The sequence below is a fragment of the Patella vulgata genome, chromosome 2 (genome assembly GCF_932274485.2).
Source record: "Patella vulgata chromosome 2, xgPatVulg1.2, whole genome shotgun sequence".
Lineage (NCBI taxonomy): Eukaryota > Metazoa > Mollusca > Gastropoda > Patellidae > Patella > Patella vulgata.
Window position 1 is genome coordinate 35,465,521 of NC_065880.2, and position 23,473 is coordinate 35,488,993.

The following is a 23,473-nucleotide window of genomic DNA, read 5'->3' on the forward strand; positions in this document are numbered from 1 at the left end:
TTTAGCCCCGATCTAAAATTTCCGGGAGTAGGACGTGAATGTAACGGTTAATCTCCGCTTACGATGCCATTTAAAAATTTAATCAATCAATGAAATCCTGTTTAAATCCAAGCCATCCGTGGGTCTACAGAGTTGATTTTGTGCTTGTTGTGTAAATAAAGATCTAATTTAAAATTTCTTTGACATCTGAAGCCTCAATAAAGACTTGCAATAATCAGATTTAGCTCTTGTATAATGTATGTTTAATCAATATTAATGATTTATTCACTCATACAATCATCAAGATGTCTTATCATTAAGATCTTTAATTTCCCTCTTGATACAATATACATGTACATGTGGGTGTTATTTTCATGGTTTTTTATTTAAGCATAATATGACACAAATGATAGACGATCTTTCAATAGATTTTGTCTGGTAACACAATATACTTTTGTAATGTAATATTCATATTTATAATAATAGCTTTAATAATGCATTATGGTTTATACAATATATCTGTTTAACGAAATAAATGAAGGATGACAGAAGATTTAATGATACACACAGATACAGGCATAATATATGTCCTTGTAGAAATACAAACAAATTGCATCTTTGTAGAAAAAAACACAAGACATGTAAATTAGAAAAATTTCAGGCCGCGTTATATATATCAATAGGTTTAAGTGGTAATAATTCTATGCAAGCCAGAATAATTAGTCGTCATCACTATAAGTTTATGCAAGCAAGAATAATATATCGCCATCATACTAATGCCCATTGTGCACAAGGGGTGTCCCAAAAGTTTCAGGCCCCACCATAAACGGATCGCCAAAACCCAACCAATCTGCTCATGTTGCTAGAAAAGTATCTCAGCATATGCTTGACCCTCTAATTTGCAATTAAAATGGATAAAACCGGTTGCAAAGCTATGATAAAGTGACTTCATTTCAGTTTACACCAAAGACACAAACATTAGGTGACAAAGCTCCTTCGCATAGTACACTCAAACTGTGGTGTGCTGGATTTATAACGGATAGGATCAGCACTGAAGATAAAGTTGATGCTGTTCTCGACACAATAATGAAGGACAGGTGAGTAACTGTTAGAACATGTAACTACTACACATGACATTAGCAAAACATCAGTGAAATGAATAATCCATGAATATTTGCACATGAACAAGGTCAGAGAGTCATACATGTAAGTAGTCAAAAACTTCTCAAGGACTATTGGTGAGATCCATGAGCTTTCTTGGGTCAAATTGTCACTCAGGATAAAACCCAGGTTCATCTATTTGACCCAGTGGAAGCATGTGATGTCGCCTACAGCCAAAAGAATGGCTATCGGTAGATTATGTAAGGAATGGTTCCACAATAAATGGTGCATATTGCATAGATTAATTGTGCTTTCTCTGACTTCTTCATCTTCCCACAACTTAAATCTGTCCGCAGATTTGGGATGGGTCACTATTTTGGAGCCGTTTTTAGGGTTACGTGACAAACATTGCTGATGGATTAAATATGCTGGTTAAATGGTGGAACAATTGCATTGATATCGAAAAGGAAGATGTTAAAAAATAAGTATAACAATTTTCAAATAGATCACATAATACTAAGGGAGATCGGAAACTTTTTGGGATACCCCTCGTATCTCTCTCTCTCTGATGTCACTTACAATGTAATGTAACCAAAGGTTATTTTGGTAGCCTACCAATTTAAGAATTAGAGTTTTTAAAAACATATTTGAGAAATGTGGACGTTTGTAAGATTCAATGATTTTGTAGATACATGTGGCTTTAACCCCGTGCAAAGGCTGGATGCGGTGTGTTTTTATAAATGAATAACTATATTGCTACGGTAGTGCAGTATCTAGACATATTTAAATGTTTATTTCAGGACATTAAGGTGAGACTAATATGAATCTACCCTGTAACGTTACTGACATAGTTCAATATTTATCAATAATTCTGTATTGCATATTGTTATTTATATTACATTTATACATGTACATACATGTAATCTATTTCAATAAATATTTAAATAGGAAATATTATATGAGGGAAAAAACTGCACAGATAATTTGACATGTAGGAAAATGTAGCTTTTCATGTATACACATGTAGCCTGTTCCCTAATCACTGTTCATGCTAAAATATACATGTGTACCTCTAAAATATTGATTGAAAATTTATAATCAATGACTTACAAGTTCCATGGCATCCACTACTAAAGATTGCTCTTGTGAAATAAACACACTAACCACACCCTACTGTAATACTTGTTGCTATGACAACAATTTTATCAATAAAACTCAAATATAGAGAAGCATTATCTTATTTTATCAACTTTAACACCTTAATTGGCTAAATGATGAAATTGATAAATTTACGCCTGACTCTTACCTAATGTGGTGGTAAAACAATATTAAGATTTATTATTCTGATTTATTATTCTGATTTCTACACTTTTCTGAAATGATACACCATTAATGTCAATAGAGGTCTACCTGATCCGGGTCCCTGATCCCAATGACAGATACATGTACATGGATGTACTTGTAGAAGATTACACCAATCTTATGGACAAGAAGAGAATTAATTTTCATATGGCAGCAGAATTAATTTTTATAGCAGTAGAACTAATTTGAACAAACTATATTATGTCTGTGAAGAAAGATTTCCACATACAATATTGATTTGATGAACACTGTATTGTGATTTGTAACTTGGAAATGAACCCAATGTGATTTGCAACTAAGTCTATAAACAACTTATCAAGGGGATATTGAGATCGGTTGATACTCTGACATGATCCACCTATAAAACAGAATCATGATGGTTATGAAATATTTATTAGTCATATATTAACTCACCTTTATATGAATAACAGTGTCACTTTTATAGAAGAGGAGGGTTGTTAATTATCTGGTAGAAAGACTTGGGTTTATCACAGGTTAAGATATGGTACTCTCCTTGATCAGTTAATATGAGATAATTGTGAGTAAGCATTCAAACATTATTTCCCTCTTCTTTCATTCCCTTACTGCTTACTTTTATGTACAAGTTGCCTCTTCCTGAAAGAGAAATATCAATAAAATTTATAAAACTTATCTCAAATTTAACCAGCGCATATCCAAAACATATTTTTTCTCCTACATTCATCGAAATAACATTAAGCAAACAAATCAAAAGATGTATGCACCTAAATGAGCAGAAATATTGTCTCAGAGCTTCCATTTTAAACAATTTTTTGGCTAATCCCCCAGATCTCAAGCCCAACTTGACGTTGACTCCACTCTGAACCATCCCCTTCCTGTTGTACTCTACACACATAATATATTCTAAGGGACTTGGGAGTTTAATAATGAATTCATTACCACAGATACTGGATTGAACAAAAATCAAATTACCATCTTCCACCTTCAGTATATTGATTATTGCTCATTAAAGGATAAACTGACAAAGCATCACATGTATAAAGTAACTTTTTGAAATAGACAGATTTTTTAAATTGACACCACAATTTGGTAAATTACAATAATAAAAGGGTGTAACTTTATAGACTACTTTTAACCCCATAAAGTAACATGAGTGCAAAATCTTGTCTCTTTGCTATTATCATAAAGAACAAACTAAACAACTTCAACAATTTGAAAGTTATGATCTACCTAGTTTTATTTATTTTGCTGAAAGTATTACTACCCTTTCTATCACTTACCTTAAGTACACACTTGAACTGCCCATTATAAGAAACTTTCAAACAGGGGGCACATATTGACAGTCAAATTTTGGGGCACACAATTTCTTTAAGATACCATATCACTCCAGATTTTGTATTGGCAATGAATAACAACCATTACAATAAGACCACTTTACAATCCAAACATATGACAGTGATATCCAGATGTGTTTGTATGTTCATCAGAACTACACGTTATGACAAAAAACTTACAGCACTGACAGTCGATAAAACAAAACAATTATTTAATGAACGCGAAAAAATTTATTTGAAGAATAAACATCAATGACAAAAAATATATGAAGATGTTGGAAATACTGAAACTTAAAACTGTTGAAGAAGGTAACTGGCTAAGAAAATGTTTTTTCAGGTTTCAAATATTTTAATGAATATAAGCGTCTAGGACTACAAGAGACTTAAATTTCATTGAGAAACAATGGGTTACTCAGTTTTACAAAGTATTGGAGGCATTCAGAAAGGGAAGAATCTCTTCCCGTTTGTTTGAATAAACACCCTTTGAGCCCACAAGAATATGGAAGAAATGTATCTCTTAGTATTGTTATTGTTCATTCAATTTGATTCTTTTTATGAAAGCATATAACCTGTGTTTTTACTTTCACATTCAAGCTTTTAGGGGTCTAATAAGTTTAGAATTACAGTCCTTTAATAACGACAAGGTAACATTTTTTGTTGATAAACCTGCTATTGTGTTGATTTGGAAGTGAATGTAAAAATACAGAACCTGATCATTAGCCAGCGGTTGCCATGCAAGATATGCCCACATTTTGCAAAAATGGACAGAGAACAAGCTTAAAAAAAGAAGCGATTTTTTGTAAAATCAGGGGCCATAATCCAAGACGTTACAGTCCGATATGCATGAATATCTAAAGGAACCAAGATTTTCGGGATATAAAAATATATTTTAAGTTTCATCAAAATCGGATAAATATTCTGACCTCTAGAGGGTCCACAACCTTGGTTTTACATACTTTAGACATTATTTGTGTAGGTACGGGACAATTCGTCCGACAACTTGTCCCCAGGCAACTAGTTCCCGGCCAATGCGTACAAGGAGCAGTCATTTTGTCTGGCAGTTTCGTTTTTATTATTACGAAATTCAAACTCAACAATTATTATGGTGTAACGGTGATAAAATCGGATAATTTTTTTTAAAATCGGATAAAACGTGTAACCTAATGAGGATCCACAAGCTAAAAATGCGATTTTTCGTACAATCAGGGGCCATAATCCAGAAAGTTACAGCCTGATATGCACAAATAGCAAAAGGAACTGAGATCTTTGAGACATAAACATATATTTTACATTTCATCAAAATCTGATAAAAATTGTGACTTCTAGAGGGCACTCGGCAAATCTCGACAGATTCCGTTACCCTACATCTAATCTCGGCTGTATGACAGTAAGTGATATGTACCTACGCCCATACATTTGCGATGCCGCTGCCGGTTTACTTTAAACAGGAAAACGTTTTTGTAGAGTGTATATACCTAAATGAGCAGAGATATTGTCTCAAGGCTGCTGGTTTGATAAAATTCCCTGGTAATTCCCCAAACCCAATGCCAAACGTGTCACGTTTGTTGATATAATACACTCTCCACAGAAATCTCCATGGGGGCAGCCATTTTTCATTCGGAACCTTTAAAATAGTTCAAATATGTCGGAAATGGTCATACAGCCGAGTTTAGATGCGTAGAATCTGTCGAGGTATGTCGAATGTTCTAGAGGGTCCACAACCTTGGTACATGTACATGTATTTACATACTTTTACACAATTTGCGTACAAGGAACGGCGATTTTGTCAGGCAGCTTTGGTCCGATTTTCTCGAAATTCAAACTTAACCGTCACTAGGGTGTAAGAATGATTTTTTCAAATGTTTGTTAAAATTGGATAAAAATGGTGACTTCTAGATGTTCCACAATCTAAAAACGCGATTTTTTATGCAATCGGGCCATAACCAGGAAGTTAAGGTCTGATATGCGCGAATATCGAAAGCAACCAAGATCATTGGGATATAAACATATTATTTCAGTTTCATTAGAATCAGATCAAAATTGTGAAATCTAGAGGGTCCAAAACCTTGATATTACTTAGGCCTACTTTAAAACTATTTGCGTACAAGAGTAGCCATTTTGTCTGGCAGTTTTGGTCCGATTTTCACGAAATTCGAACTCAGTCTTCATCATGGTGTAATGGTGATATATTTGAATGGTTTATTAAATCGGTTAAAAATTGTGACCTCTAGAGGTACCACAAGTCAAAAACGTGATTTTTCGTACAATCAGGGAGCATATTTCAGGAATTTGCGGTCCAATGTGCGCAAAAATCGAAAGGAACCGAGATCTTTGGGTTATAACATACATTTCTAGTTTCATCTAAATCGGATAAAAATTGTGACCTCTAGAGTGTCCACAAGCTAAAAACATGACAGTCAGGGGCCATAATCCATGAACTATTGATCCGATACATGCCAATATTGAAAGGAACCGAGATCTTTTGGAGATAAACCTGTATTTCAAGTTTCATCAATATCCAATCTGATTAAAATACAAATCTATAGTTCGTTTCGTTTTTTTATACTTTCGATGGCCTACACTACATGAAGATCTGACCAGTTTTACTTAAAGGTCTCATCATGGGTCGTACCAGTGGCTTTTGACCGTATGACGTCAGACATTGATTAATCAATCAGCGTTGACGTTTCTAGTGGTTTATTCACAGTTCCATGCATGGCACGTCGTAACAGATGGTTTCATAGGCTAATATTAGTGTAGTACAGACAAATAAAACGAAATTTCAAACTATAAAAAACACAACGAAATAGGGTCTGTGTTTTAATGAGATTGGTCAAAATCGGATAAGAATTGTGACCTGTATGGTTTCATAGGCTAATACCTCACGCCATCCAGAATGCATGTTATATAATGACTCTTCCAGATCCTAGTGTAGTACAGACAAATAAAACAAAATTTCAAACTATAAAAAACACAACGAAATAGGGTCTGTGTTTTAATCAGATTGGTCAAAATCGGATAAGAATTGTGACCTGTAGACGTTCGGACAGATGGACTGGTGCGACAACAATATACGTCCCCATGAAAATGTTGGCGTATGAAAAGGGGTAATTTCAGTGCAGAAATTTTGAAATCCTCTGGCAGAAACAGCAGATAGTGTAACAGCATGTACTACAATAACATTAAACATTCAAATTTTATTGCCATCAATTGAAATTAGTTATGTTTTGTACCCTGTACCATTAGGAGTTAACATGATACATATGAAATGAACTGCAAACAAATAAACAATTCTTATACCATTGATCCACTGTAAAGACTGAAATTTTCCACCCCTGACGTAGGCATACTGAACTACTTTGTTAGATCAACACAAACATTTTGAGGTCGATGTCTACAAATGAGCCTATCTGTACATTGTATGAATTGTATCCTTTAGTCAAAGCCTCATTGTTTTGTCCTTCTGGACCTAATGTTATTAACCAGTTGGTGCAAGTACCTTCTAGCATAGCATACCAATAAGAGGGGTATTATTTCAATATTTGCCAATACAGATACAAGTTAGGTTATAACCCAGGTGACCGTTTAGGTAAAGACAATTTCGACATGTGAAAATATTCAAGTCAGAGACAAATCAACATAACTTGGCAACTCTGAACAAGATGGTACACATAACACCTTTTACTGTGTACATATACACCCGAAATAATACATGTATACATATCATATAATATTTATCGTGAGATATATGTATTATACAATTTTCGGGGAGGATCCATGGAGGGGGTGAGGTGCTCAGCAGAGCATAAGTTACTGTAGTTCCTTTTGGAACTGTCTCTAATCGGACGATGTCCGCTGACAGTTCCTATCGCTTCCTATAGCTGCAATATGAAAATACAGCTCATCCCCACCTCTGGTCTAAGGCTATTTTGGAATCCTTGTCGACTATTTTTCACCATGATTCTTATTTGTTTGCCAAGGAATAATTTCTTGCCACAGCTGACACACATTTATAATAATTCAACACTATTTTTAAGAAGAATTTTGCTATTAAAACCTACACAAAATACGTTTGAATTGATCAGCCATTACGAGACTCAAACATGTTTATTTAATGGCAAAATTCTACTTGCAAATGGTGTTGAATTTTTTATAAATTTGTATCAGATATGTCGAGAATTGATTCCTTTTGCGAAAAATAAAACCAGCGGCTGCCAGGCAGGATACGCCCACATTTTTCGAGAGATGGATAGAGAACAAGCTAAAAAGAAAGTGATTTTTCCTTCAATCAAGGGCCATAATTCAGGAAATTACAATTCAATATGTGCAAATTTCGAAAGGAACTGAGATCTTTGCGTTATAAACTTACATTACAAGTTTCAACAAAATCAGATAAAAATTGTGACCTCTATAGGGTGCACAACCTTGATATACCATATTTTTTGGGCTATTTGAGAACGAAGGGCGGCCATTTTGTCTGTCAGTTTTGGGCCAATTTTCACGAAATTCAGGAAGTTACAGTTCAATATGCACGAATATCGTAAGGGACCGAGATCTTCGGGTTATAAACTTACATTTCAAGTTTCAACAAAATTGGATAAACATTGCGACCTCTATTGGGTCCACAACCTTGATATACCATATTTTTACACTATTTGAGAATGAAGGGCGGCCATTTTGTCTGTCAGTTCTGGGCCGATTTTCACAAAATTCGAACTCAGCCGTCCTAGAGGTGTAACGGTGATATAATAATACGGTTTTTTTAAATCGGATATAAATTATGACCTCTATTGGGTCCACAAGCTAAAAACGCGATTTTTCGTACAATCAGGGGCCATAATTCAGGAAGTTACATTCTGATATGCGCGAATATTGAAAGAAACCGAGATCTTTGGGTTATAAACTTACATTTCATGTTCCAATAAAATCGGATAAAAATTGTGACCTCTATAGGGTCCACAACCTTGATATACCATATTTGAGAACGAAGGGTGGCCATTTTGTCCATCAGTTTTGGCCCGATTTTCACGAAATTCGAACTCTTCCGTCCTTAGGGTGTAACGGTGATATTATAATACGTTTTTTTAAATCGGATAAAAATTATGACCTCTACAGGGTCCACAAGCTAAAAACGCGATTTTTCGTACAATCAGGGGCCATAATTCAGGAAGTTACAGTCCAATATGCGTGAATATCGAGATGAAATGAGATCTTTGGGTTATAAACTTACATTTTAAGTTTCAACAAAATCGGATAAAAATTGTGACCTCTATAGGGTCCACAACCTTGATATACCATATTTTTACGCTATTTGAGAACGAAGGGCGGCCATTTTGTCTGTCAGTTTTGGGCCGATTTTCACGAAATTCGAACTCAGCCATCTTTAGGGTGAAACGGTGATATAAAAATATGGTTTTTTAAATCGGATAAAAATTATGACCTCTATAGGGTCCACAAGCTAAAAACGTGATTTTTCGTACAATCAAGGGCCATAATTCAGGAAGTTACGGTCCGATATGCGAAAGGAACCGAGATCTTTGTGTTATAAATATACATTTCAAGTTTCAACAAAATCAGATAAAAATTGTGACCTCTATAGGGTCAACAAGCTAAAAACGTGATTTTTCGTACAAACAGGGGCCATAATCCATGAAGTTTTGATCCGATACATGCCAATATCGAAAGCAGCCAAGATTTTTTGGGGATAAACCTATATTTAAAGTTTCGTCAAAATCGGATAAGAATTGTGACCTATAGAGAGTCCACAAACAATTGTGGACGGACGGACGGACAGGGGCGACGACAATATACGTCCACATGAAAATGTGGGCGTATAAAAAATCACGGTGATAAATAGAAGGTAAGGGTTCCAAAATAGCCTGAGATAGAGGTGGGGAAGAGCGACATTTTACCATATTTTCATATTGCAGCTATAGGAAACAATAGGAACTGTCAGCGGACATTGTCCGATAAGAGACAGATCCTAAAGGAACTAAAGTTACTGTATAAAGTGGGTTGTACCATATCTTGTCATGGTGCACCAGCCTTTGTTGAAAAAATCTGGTGTCTGTACTTGTAAATAGGCCTACTGGTATTAAAGACACATTTTATACCAGAATATTTTATCTCTATTATTTGTCTTCCCATACATATTTGTAGAAAGATGAAATGAACATCATGAAATATTTTGTCAATTCAGTTCAGCAGATGTTACAGGTATTGTAAAAGAATGGGGTACAAAATATCTGTGAAATTGTTTTTCTAAAGACAATGGATTGCGGTAAATTTCTATAACTAGTTTGTACATCTGTTTTCAAGATCATATCTCTGTGACTCGTTATATCTCACTATACATGTAGGTTCAGCATTCCCGATTGCATTTGTTCTTTTTCGTGAATAATAAATTCAGTAAGGGAGCTAATTAAGCCTCTATGATTTAAATCAAATTGAAATTTAATAAAATCAACAATTTCCTTTCCGTCTAAAGAAGTAAAGTAGTGTAACTACAATGTAGGTTATTGAGGATCTTACCGGTATTTAACTTGGACATCAGACTGAGGTTGAGGCTTTTCTTACCATGGTGAAATAATGAAATAAAAGGCGTGTACTAGTACTGCTATTTTTATTTCTCTTTCTAACTGCATTGAAAACTCAAATTTTTGCAAAAATGCTATGAGTAGTCACCGGCAGCTATCAAATTAGGACTCTCATTGATACTAAAATGGGGTAAAAAATATTGATTTCTTAGCATAAACAAGCTATTTTTGACATTATTTGTCAAGGCAGAAAACTGAACGAATAATTGAAAAATCTTATCTTAAATCGATCTCATCCAGAATTTCATGAATATCAAAGACCAAGTACATGTACATATATTTCATGAAAAATGTATGTAAGGTTTGAAAACAAATTTAACTGTAAAATTTTGAAATTATTTTCCTCACTAAAATCCTACCTGGAAATCTTAAATTACATGTACATGTACAATGAAAGGGAAGTAATCTTTAAGACAACAACCCAGACAGCCACTCAGCTTTGGCCCTACTATGGCCCACATCTGGCAGCATCTGGCTAGATGTGGCCCATATCCAGCCAGATGTTGCCACATGTGGGCCATAGTCTGGGTAACACTTGGCAACTATTGGCTCACTACTGATGAATTAAACTTATTTTTGTAATTGGTATCTAAGAATATCTCGTCAGTTTGTTTAAAAGTTTTAAATTTTTTGTTTTATATTCAAAACATATGAAAAAATAATATTATGCGAGAAGTTTGCCATATCTGGGCCAGAGATGGCCCACATCCAACTGGCCAAATGCCTCAAAATATCAACACAATAAATTTCGGCTCAGAATATGACATCTAGTTTCCAGTAGAATTTTCCTGTGTTCTATATTAGTTTTATTACAGTCTTAAAATAATATTTTTTGAATGTACTGTATATAATATGAATGGAATCCTCTCAACCCACCCTCCCCAAAAAGCCAGTAAATGTAAATCTTTAAAGCAAAAATAATAAATTATTCTTGAAAGAAGTCAATGAAATAAAGACAAAGTTTATTTGAACACAGCCTGAGTGTTGGGTATCATGCTACAAAGTTGTTAGATTTTAATTACTATAGCAAATTCTGTACTCAGATTATACAATTTGTTGAAGCCAGCAGGTCAACCATGTAAATCTTTCAACAAAGCATAATTAACAGCCCATTTACTATCTTGAAATCTGTTTGGTCATTGGCTGAATTTAAAATTGTAAAATTCAGTATAAAACAACTTAATAGAATTTAGTACTAAACTGAAGACATTGCAGTGGTACACAACTGTGCATTATTTTCACAGAACTTAGTTAAAAGATAAAAAAGATAAGTACATTTTATTACTTTCTCTACAATAATATTAAATTAGATAAGATTTATGTGATTTCATTATTTAAATAACTTCATTTAACTATTCTTTTGCCTTGGCAAATAAGAATTATTTGACTTAATACTTTGGTACTTGCATTGACAGACCCCTAGGCCATGCTTGATATAAAGAAGGAAAAACATGTTTTTTTAAGTACATTTTTTTGCATTTATTGCAGGTGTGATCAAACTTCACCACAAGGATGCAATGGAAAATAATTTCAAAAATGTTGTAAAAAAACTGGTTGAATGGGGGAAGAACAAAAACAAGGGGAAGAGGAGGAGGAGACAGCTGCAGGAACAATGATATTGACATGGATAATTTATATGCCTTATAACGACCAGTGAATTCTTGTTGAAGCGTCGTGTGTATATAATATAGTGATTGTTATCCATAGAACTGTGTTGTGTTATATGGATGAATAAATTTTATAATTGAAGATTTTGCTTTTGTTGTAAATGTATGTTGTTTGAGCTGCATGCAAGATATCCTTAATTTCTACTATCTGGAGTACGAAATGGAATTGGGAAGACAGTCTTGGCTGGATAGACTTTAAGAAGGGGCGATAAAGAGAAAAATGGGTTGTAACGTCCATTTGACACAAACTAGGTCATTTTGGGACTAACATGTGGTTCAACCCTATTTCAATAACTTGCTTGTGTGTAGGGTTCTTTAGCAGTGGGAGGAAAGGACCCAGAGAAAACCGACGAGGTTGGACAGGTGACCCTACTCCTTATCACGTACAAGCGAGCATTCGAAACCACGCCACTTGACTCAATGACAGACCTTATAATTTCAAGCGTACGCGATAACCAACTAGGCTATCCAACCTCTGACTTTAAGAACGGATAGGACAGGGATTAACCGTATGTTTTTAGGTTGCCATCTTTGGCCCACATCTGGCATGGCATGATTTTCACGTGTGGGACATATTTGGGCCAGGTATGGGCCAGTTGTGCCATCTCTGGCCCAAATGTGGCAGGCCATATCTTTGCCAGCTGTTAGCCAGATCTGGCCCATACAAGGCGGGCGTGTGCATTAGCGAATGTGGGCCAGATCTGGCTCTGACTGGGCCATGTCCGGCCCAGATATGCCAGACTTGGCCCAGCTGTGGCATGCCATATCCGGCCCAATCATTTTGCCAGCTGTTGCCAGATATGGGCCGTGTCTGGGCCAAATATGATGTGTTGTCTGGGAAGAATATACATGTACATGTATGCTTAACACATCAAGATTAATGTTTTATTCTGCTGGGTTGTTTTTTTCAAATGCTGTTTGTGGCAAACAATAAAAATAAAAAGTTACCCATTAAACTGGTTTGGACATCTACATATAGAACATCAACTAGTCTCCTGTTTCTCTTTACGTTGTCTTTATTGCCTTGTTTACTATTGTCAATTTTTTTTCTGTACACAACAAATTGTATATTTTACTGATCTGTTTGTTAGAGTAGATTAAGTAAATATACCTAATACAAGATCAGCTTTCTATATAAGTAAAGTACTTCATGGAAATTCACTGTGATCAGTAAAATCTTAATGGTCAAGAAATAATGAAATCAGTCGAAATGAACTGTACATAGAGCATGCTACAATGTACATGTACAAGCTTAGTGTAATTTTTTTTGTTTTGTTCTTCAGATCAAACCAACATATCACATACATTTTACTGTACAAAATAAAATAGATATATTGTCATCAAATAAAACAAAAATAATTCTGTTACAATATATATTCATCCGCTTCTCATAAACATGGTTTTAATTGTACATGTATATAAACTTATGAAGTCAAGAGTAAATACCAATAATAGGTCTACATGTGTTTATCAATATAAGGTGTAGAATTTCTTCACATGTGGATGAACACGATTAATAATCTTCTTGATCCCTTTTATATCATAACAATATATACAAATATATATTTTTGTACGGTATTAAAAAGTCATGGATCCAAATTAATGAAAAACATGTAATGACAAGAATTATCATTAACTTCTCAGCTCCCATTCATGCCGGAATACTATGCAAATGCAGCAGAAGACAATCTAATGGACAATTTTTTCTGATTGATAACAGTTAAGCATGTCTTAAAAAATATAGGGAGGTAATTTTGAATATTCTATAGTACTTCCATTCAGTATTACAATGTATGTCATGTATGTAAACTAGAATATTTACATACATGTACTGTAATCAATAAGTATTACCTGATCGACAAAATAAAATAATCAACTCATACTACATCTTATTTCTATCTTTACGCCTTAAGGGTACAAGTAAATTGTGTAATATAGCAATTTATAATTAAAATAGAATTTTAACTTGATAAAAACCACACCTGGCATGGTCAAGGGTTTTTACAAAAGTGTGTCTAGTAATTGAAATAGAGTCCCCAACCCCTAATCTAAATGAACGCAGTTGTATGTGTTTTTGATCCTCTGATGCTATAAATCCATATGTTTACCAGTTTTATATTAAAGCCACACCTCACGAAGTACAATAAACTGGAAGTAGTGATTGTTACCTACTAAATGTGTAGTGTAAAGAAAAGAAATTGTCATGGTCCATTTGAGAGTTTCAGAACATTTATTGATAAAAATATTGTTTAGTATTATTATGCCCGAGGTCATAACATATTGATGGGTTTATGAAAATTCTATCCGCCCTAATACTATGTGTTAGCAACCACATTATCTTTTAACTCTAACATCATTTAAATATTATCTGAGGCCAAAATCTCCCAAATCAGCCTAAAGGAAGAAAATAAAAGCATTTAATGATCAAATTTAAAGCTCAATGATGAGTTGATTTAAAATATTTTATCATTTATTTAGGCCCATGTATGCAGGCTGAGCATTCACTAAATATAAACAGGACCAGTGCCAGATCATTATACATGTAAGCCTATGACCAAGGCATAAAATAGTGTTCATGTTAGAAACAGACCAATTCAGGCGAAAATGTTATAATGTGGTAGTGTAAAATCTCAAATCTTCTCGAAACTATGTGTCTCCAAGTTTTACCCCTTTCTAAATCAATACGTTAAAGCTGAGTAAGAAGAAAGTCAACAATATCTAAGCACTAACGGTTGAGACGGGTAAAGGAAACAAAAACAAACGCAGTTACCGGTTAAATTATTTTACACACATCACAACACAACGCAAATTCTTCAAAATAAACACATACCCTTTTTTTAAATTGTCTTTCTACACACATTATCGGCAACAAACAAAACACTCTAACATTTTCCACTAGGTTCATGCAGTAGCGTACATGTATATAAGGTACAATATATGACAGGAATGAAAAGTTCCCTAGGTGTCACAAACAATTTCTATTAAAGATAGTATCCTTGATTATCATGGGTAAGATTCGCTGTAATATTATAGTAAATTTAATCTAAGGTGGGTGTCATATGTTTAGAATGGGACACATTACCAGTACTTTCCATAGACTGTCCTTTCTGCATGTACATGTATGCTCCTTTTTGATAATCGTTTCAATTTCACCTACATGTACACAGTTAAAGTAACAATGCATCATTTTCAATTATTGCTAAAATATAAAATTATTTAACATTTAATTAAGAAAACAATATCAAAATGCAAATACTAGATAATCTCCCAGCTTGGATTCAATCGGATTTAAAGCAGATTCATCGATTCTATAGGCCAACAACAAAATGGCAGCAGACTTATAGAAAGAAGCATAGATATGTTTGTATTATAAATACATGTACTGAATGGATTTGAACTATTTCTTAGACTGATATTCCTATTAGAAATTCATCTTGCACAATATTGTAGTTAAAATGACACAATGAGACTAAGATTCTAGACGTGAAAGCAGCTATTCCACAGTTTATATTTGGCCAATGATCCACAGAACACGATGAATATAGAATGTTATCATTAAAATTTACTGAACCAATGTACAAATCTTGACCTTATTTCTAAAACCTACATGTACATGTAAGAATGGACAGAAACGGTCTGGGGAGTTCTTCTTTTCAGAGACCGTTCCGAAACAAACTACATGTATTCAAAAGACATTAACATTATGTCTTAAAGAAAAAAACTACCAAAATTTATTTCACTAAATAAAATCTGGCTTATTAATAGTTTGTCTCAAGATGCAAATATGTACATGTATATATCCGGCACTACAGCAAAAAATGTAGAACAATTATTATAGAACCTGTGGAAAAATGAACACTATAAATAGATGTACCGGTAGTAAGAATTGATCATAGTTGTCTTTGTCAATATTATTTGATCACTCCACTAAATAAGAGTATATTTACTTACAGTTTTATTATTAGTTACAGAAGTTTGTTCAACCCTACATATATTGTTTTTAATTTTCTGTGATGAAGTCTGTCAGATCTACACATTAATATATATATGTTCCACTTTCTAACAAAGATCACACAATATAACATACAATGCTTATACATATACATATACATTTATATGTGGTTTAATATGTGTTACTGTAAATATCATCAAGAAATTAATGTCTTAAATGTAACAAGTTGCTTTCCCTGTATTTTATTAAATTATGATTATTGTACAAATGTACATTTTTACAGCTCACAACTTCCATGACTAAGTTCCAATGTGCACTTTAACTGAATAAAATAAACAAATTAATTGCACACATCCACACAAAATAAGATATTCATATAGAGATTAAAGAGATTAAAATCAATTTGATCAGAAATGGGGTTTTCACAGGATTACCAATCTAACTACAAAAACAACTTATGCTTACTATGAACCGAGTACAGACAACAAGAACAACAAGAGCAACAAGATGACCAGTCCTTGGGGCCTAGTTCCTGGTCCAATAAATATGTACAGATACTGTAGCATCAATGCATTAGAAGTAAGTTCTTGATGTTTCAAGTAATGTGAGACATAGACCACGATTTTTAGACCAGGAACTGAACCCCAAGAGCTACTCCATGTTCTTTTTGTTCTTTTCAGGTGCAACACTCTTAGGGCTCCACCAATTCAAGTAGGATTGATGAGGAACTTGACAGACTTGTTCCTTGGAAAATTTAACAGCAAATGACGAACATGTATTTTTCATATGACGTCACAATTCTAAGACGGCGACTAAAATAGTAGGCCTACATGTTTGCTCGTCTTTGTTCCTATATTGATATCAAAACATACATGTACATGTCTGAAGATAAGCCCCAATTCATTGAATGAACGACCTTAAAAAATAATCAATGTAACCATAGAAGTATATCAAAATAAAATATTGCTTAATAAGCAGATGATAAATCTATATTATTATATTAATATTTTAATTGCTTATTTCAACTTCATTTTCAGAAAGATTGAATAATTGCTAGAAATATTCAACGCATTTGAGCAAGCTATTTACACTTACATGTACATGCACATCATAATTGTAGAATTAATTTGAAGTCATCACCAATAAATCAGTATTGAAATAAACTTGTCCGGTAGTATGACATTGGACATACTTTTCTGATATATCTCTTAATTTTATCTCCCCCAAAACTGTTGATCATAATTAGTCGTTTTTTTCTGCATCTCAAAACCTTCTGTAATTGATGTTGATTTTCTTTTTTTCCCACAATATTTTTTACACTGCTAACATGAAAGTTTTCATAATTGATTACTAGTACATGTATATACATGTAAATGGTTATGGATAATATTCAGTTAAAATCACAGACTTCTTTAGTCTTGAATATGTACATGTATTAGCTACGAGAACGAGAACGTAGCTAAAAACGTTGAGGTATACTGATCTGCTTGTTTTTAGCTATGATTGCGTGCCTTTATTTCCAAGTGGCAAATTCAATTTCTTTATTAATGCATGTAACATCTTAAAAGAAAATTTTATACTATCCTAATTTTAAGCAGCAAAAGAAATGTCAGGGTTGGTATGTTACTCTGAATAGACGCATTGCATAAAACTTGCCAAACGTTTTTATTGTATATTTGTGACCACATCTCCAATTTTACCTGAGCAATAAGGCTCCTTCTCAAACACCGAATTGAACCCAGGAAATGTTCTCAAAAATGCAACCTGACTTCTGAGATGGTAATGTGTACTCCATGATTTTCATGTAACTCATGCTGCACATGCTGTTCACTGGGACTAGCCCTATAAAATGCACCCCCATACCTGGTTGAATCATTCACACTTCTCACGACAGCAACACTTTCGGGCCACCAACACCACAGGTGATCCCCCCCCCAACTGGTAGACAAAGGGTTACCACAAGGCGAAAAGACCGCCATGTTGTGTGACAGCACATGCAAAATCCCCTCACACAGGCTCAGACAGTGGGAACACACGGAAGACCCATCAGTACCAATACAATGCGCCAACGTCTCACCAGAGAGAACATCCATTGCCATAGACCTTACCATGGACCGATCCTCACCCCTGGCGACACAGGCAATGGACAACTGTTCTGTTCACAGATGAGAGTTGGTATTGTGTATCAACTGCAGATGGCAGGACCAGAATATGGCGTTGACGTGGCCAGCGTTATTCTGACCAATGTGTCATGGAACAAGATTCATGGGGAGGTCCAAACATAATGGTTTGGGGTGGAATCAGCCTGAACCAGAGAGTGGGTCCTGTGGTGTTCCAAAATCTTGGTCCAGGGAGAGGAGGCGCATCACAGCAGTGCGCTACATCGATAAATCTCTCAGACTCCATGTCATACCACATTTCGCACGTCAGCAAAACAACATTTTCCAGCATGACAAACACCCATGCCTACACTGCCAGAGTTACTCGGGACTTTCTACAGCAGAACGGTGTCAACGTTATGCACTGGCCAACCCTTAGTCCGAACTTAAACCCAATTGAACATCTATGGAGTAAAATTTAGAGGAGACTTAATAGCATCGTACCGATACTAAACACAGCCAACGGATTGCACCAGGCTTTTCTGAGAGTGTGGTTCCAGGTGCCAATGGCGTTCATCATTGACACTCGCAGTGGACACACCAGATACTGATGTATAGACTGTGTACAGACTCTAAACCTTCTCGTAATGTCTTGGAATTGTGATGAATTAGTGTCAACATACTGTTCACAAAAAATTGCTTTGATCCATTTAGTAAGTCCTTTTCTAGAATGATTTGATTAAAGTGTATCTCTGATTTTGAAATCGCACTGATGTTTTGGGTTTTTTTTGCTGTTCAGTATATTATGACAAATTAAACTTATAGAGGCCAATGTAGTGGCACAATTATTGCCTAACTCCAAATATTCTCATTTACATTAATGAAGCATTGTTTTTATCCGAAATACATTGTCATACCGTACATCTCCTGTTTAAAAATGGCGTTCCGAGTAACGGTGTAACGCTTCGATTTTGAATACAATGATTTATACCCGTTTCAGGTAGGATCATATGCTTAATTGTAGTTGGATGCGGCAGAAATATTATAAATAACAATAATCAATCATTGTTTTGATAAAAAGTATTGTCAATTTTGCTTACTGAGGCCCAATGTGATTTGCATTGGACTTTGCTACGTGGAACTATATAGAACCATCTCTTATCTTGAAACACTGAGAGTTGAGATATGAGGTTTGTTATCTAGTACATATATGTACAGTTTGGTGTATTTTGACTGCATCTACATGTAAATACATGTATGCCTCTGAGGAAAAGGGATTGTACATGTACCTTTGAAATAATAGGATCTATTACCACATTGACCACCGATTTCCTGAATGTTTCGAATGTTTCAAGTGTGCTACTGTGACCAAAAAATGTACATGAACTGTACTATATGTAGCATCAAGTATTTCTAGGTATCCCTAAAAAATACCAGTACTTTTATCTTTAGCTTAAGTTAAGCCCACTAAATTTAAGTATAACGTGTTATATGTTTGTATTCATACAGCACTTAACTATTATTTGACCTAAAACAGGTAAGTAATGGGATTAAATCAATAATGTATTAGTAATGAAAGTAGTCAGCATGAAACCATTCTATTATACAACAATAATACTAATGAATCACTACGACCTACTCATTCTACTGTATCTGTATACACATACATGTATCATACATGTAGTTAAAATCACCAGACATATCACATAAAGAGTTCCTTGTTTCTACATATATATCTCATAATCAGAAGCACTATTAAGAGCTGAAATTCTGCAGTTCCCTATTTTTCATGTTTATCATTATATAAAAATAGGTACATGTACAGGGTTTTGAATGAGTTTAATATTATTTTTCCGAAAAAATTGTTATTGCACAACTGTCAAAGGTTTCCTATGCTATGATGTGCAATTTTCAGTTAACAATGCTTTTTGCATTCTTTTAACATTAAGGTAAAGGTCTTTTTTTCTATCAACCAATCGTAAGACGTACAGTCATTAAGGCCTGTGCACACCAAAGATTTCCCATTGATGTTTATTTAAGTGTTTACCCACACAGAGATTGAATTATATAAAAATAAACATGCAGATGAACCACTCTCTGCTATAAAAGCATGCATTTGGAAATAGATTTTGTTTGCTATCCAGTAGTACAGATATAGCCAATAAGACTTAGAAAATAATCTGTCAAGTGAATTTATATACTGCAAGCCCTTTTTTGTCAGTAGCACCCAAAATTTACAGAAAATGATTTAAAAGGAAAGATATGTTATACATATTCTAGACATATATCTGAAATTCAAAAGATTTCATAAATAATTGTGAAAAAACTATGGATAAATTGAAATCTCAAGGAAACCGTTTTAAATAATCACAGACAAGAACCATTTTTTGTCAATTTCACTTAACTATAATTTTGTCAGTTTCTATGAAATTGTTTAAATTTTGGATATGGTGTGTAGAATTAGCATACCTTTCCTTGTCAGTCACCTTTTTCAATACCTTGGGAGATATTCACAAAAAACACTCTTGTCGGTTCTTGTCAGTGATTATTAGTAGGACCGCCATTATACTGTACATGTATGATATAAAGCTGATTACCCTACATGTAAATACACTGTACCTAGGTACTGATTGCTTAAAATATAGATGAAGTCAACTTGGAGTGTAACCATACCACATGAATGAATCAATATTCCATTACATATACATGTACCAGAGGTTTACAACAGAGGATAAAAATTACCATTAAACTCATCTCATTCACAATCAATTAAAATATTTCTAAAACAGGATATTCGTATTGATTTACTTATTCAAGCCCAAGAGGATTGCAATCTAAATTCAAAGTCAGAACAATTAGTGATTTAAAATGAAATATTACTCAAAGAAGTCAAGCATTTATGAGATAATTATTTGGATTTGGATACCAAAATAATTGGAAACTGACAGGTTAGTCACAAATGTCTTGCACAGCACAATGACTAAAACCATCTTCCATTCCATTTACAATTTACATTGAAATGTCATCTACAATGTACATGAATGAGTATGTTTGAACTCAAGTAAGGTCAGTAAACTGATGTCTTTTTAATTCCAAAGGTCTACAATAAAAGGAAATGTTACTAGATTTGACCTTACTTTATTTTCTCTCTATTGATTTTGTAAAATATAGGGTGTGGCAGATACCAGTCGTTACCATGTTTCTTGTCATTGATTTAACCAGCTTCATCTTTGTTTTATTTGTTTATTTGGCTCTATAGGAAGGATAAGTAAACTGGACTTGTGATTTTGTTAAAAGATGCTTTGCTTGTTGTTTGTACACGTTACAACAGGCTCCTTTATGTGTGTAACAGAACCATATTTCCTTAAACTACTGGGTCAATTTCACAAAACTGCCTGAATAAAATCATCCTGTTTATCAATTTTCTTACAACTGCACTTGTATGCAGACATAAATGTGTCCAATTAGGAAGACAGAAATCAATTGTAATGAATATTACAACTTACAAGTAAATGTACCATTAATTTGGACCTTATTACCGTTCCCTACAATGTAGTTTGGATCAATTTCCAAACCTTGAAGAACAAAAAGGATTTTGCTGAAAGAAATGTGCACCTCAGCAATATTTGCTCTGAAACAATTTGTTATGTGCATTTTGTAAAATATTGTACAGGAAGCCTAAAAAAATGGTTGGCCAGCTAGGCCATACATGTATGTACATCAGTTTAGATAAGAGAAGAAATGAGTACCGGTACCTACACATACTTCTTCAAAGAAATGCAGTTCTAAATTCCCATTCAATGTTGAATATATATTGAGCTCCTACACGTATATCAATAACTGTGGACTTAAAACACTATTACATAATTTAGGAGCATTAATATGATTAATAGCTTAATTCAATGATTAATAAGATTACCTATGTACATGTATCTATAATTTATGTGTTCCGGTATTTGATTGATTATCTAACACAGATATCTTAATAATTTACTCTACTCTTGATGAAAACTTGAGCAAGCAACCCAGTTAAGGTAATATATACAAACAACAAAACACATGCAATATATTTAACATACCTACAAGGATTAAAATCAATTCTATGGAGCTAAAACTGCATATCCTGCAATATAACCGCTTCAAGAACCCCAACAAACTTTGCATCTTTTGGATCACACCTTCATATGTTTCAAATACTATTGTATATATATTTGTAAAAGACTAAAACAAGGCTAGATCTAATATTTCTGAATGTGTGTCATTATGCAAATAGAATGTGACTGTTAAATTACAAGCCACATGTACATAATTGAATTTATAAGATAAGTTGATGAATTAACTATTATTCCACGTAATGGTATAAAATAAAAATGAATAACCAATTAAATAAATGGTTTCATGAAATACGTCAGGTGGAAAACGATGTTTTCAATGTAATCAACTGTCAAGCACGTATATATATACTCGAATAACCGTTAAACTAAATAACGAGTTTTTCGTGCAGAATTCTCTTATTTTCATTTATAAACCGTTTTATTATTCACGAAAAATTATTTAAAATACGGGACAAATTATTGAAATTTTCTGTCAACACACTTTCCCATACTAATACAGAGACTATAGAGTTCTCTTTCTTAATGCGGCGGGATTAAATACTGTTGCTCTTTCATTTTCGCCGATTTGGGACTGAACAAATATTGTTTCGTTGACATTATTTTTCTTCATCATTGCAACGTTTATTTTATAACAGCTTTCTAACCCAACCCAGATATTTGTCTACCAGTCTGTCGAGAGTTTGAATTAAGAACTAGGATATTGATAAATCTGAAACATGGCCCACAGTGTCAATTTTGTTCTTTACCTATTTTTCCTCTCAATAGACAATCCAAATTTTAAGCGGCACTAATTCTGGGAAACATTTCCTCGTTGTGTTTCATTTAAAATCAACTGAATATCACTTACCTGAGGGGTTTCAACGGTGGAAATTTATCTTGTTTCACAACATAGGTCTATAAAATCCACATTTAAATTTCTAATCGATAATCTAGGCGAGACAATGGGGAAATTTTCATGTTACAGAATGATGCTCTTCCCTCTGGTTCCTTTCAGTTTATTTTGTCAATGTGACAAATAAAATTGAGTCTTAAATATTCTTGTCACTGTCATTGAATAGTTTCACAAATTCATAAAACCGACAAATCGGTTGAATACATCAGTATTCCCGGCATTATTTCACAGAGAGAATAACAATACCGATCAGGTATTTCATCTCACCTTTTATCAGCGCGCGACAGCTGTCGTCTGCATCAGATCGATCACCCTACAGGTAACCAATCAGCGCACGTCTTACATTTTACACTCGATGTGTGTCTGTCTAGTTTCAAGTAACGGACATAACTATTGG

General features: G+C 34.0%; 1 protein-coding gene and 1 long non-coding RNA gene across 8 annotated transcripts in view; one reads left to right on the forward strand and one right to left on the reverse strand.

Moving 5' to 3' along the window:
* Positions 1–23,358, reverse strand: part of LOC126812564 (cadherin-23) — a 64,003-nt gene extending 40,645 nt beyond the window's left edge. For all 7 annotated transcript variants that reach the window (XR_007675985.1, XR_007675986.2, XM_050539024.1 and 4 more), the window contains exons 1-2: positions 23,032–23,358; positions 2,857–3,057 (exon numbers count right to left, since the gene is read on the reverse strand). The gene's annotated coding sequence lies outside the window, so the exon portion shown is untranslated. The remainder of the gene's footprint in view (positions 1–2,856; positions 3,058–23,031) is intronic.
* Positions 7,142–12,100, forward strand: LOC126812567 (uncharacterized). The gene is made up of 3 exons (XR_007675988.1): positions 7,142–7,183; positions 9,915–9,971; positions 11,840–12,100. It is a non-coding gene; the product is annotated as an uncharacterized LOC126812567 (long non-coding RNA).
* Positions 23,359–23,473: the final 115 nt, after the last annotated feature.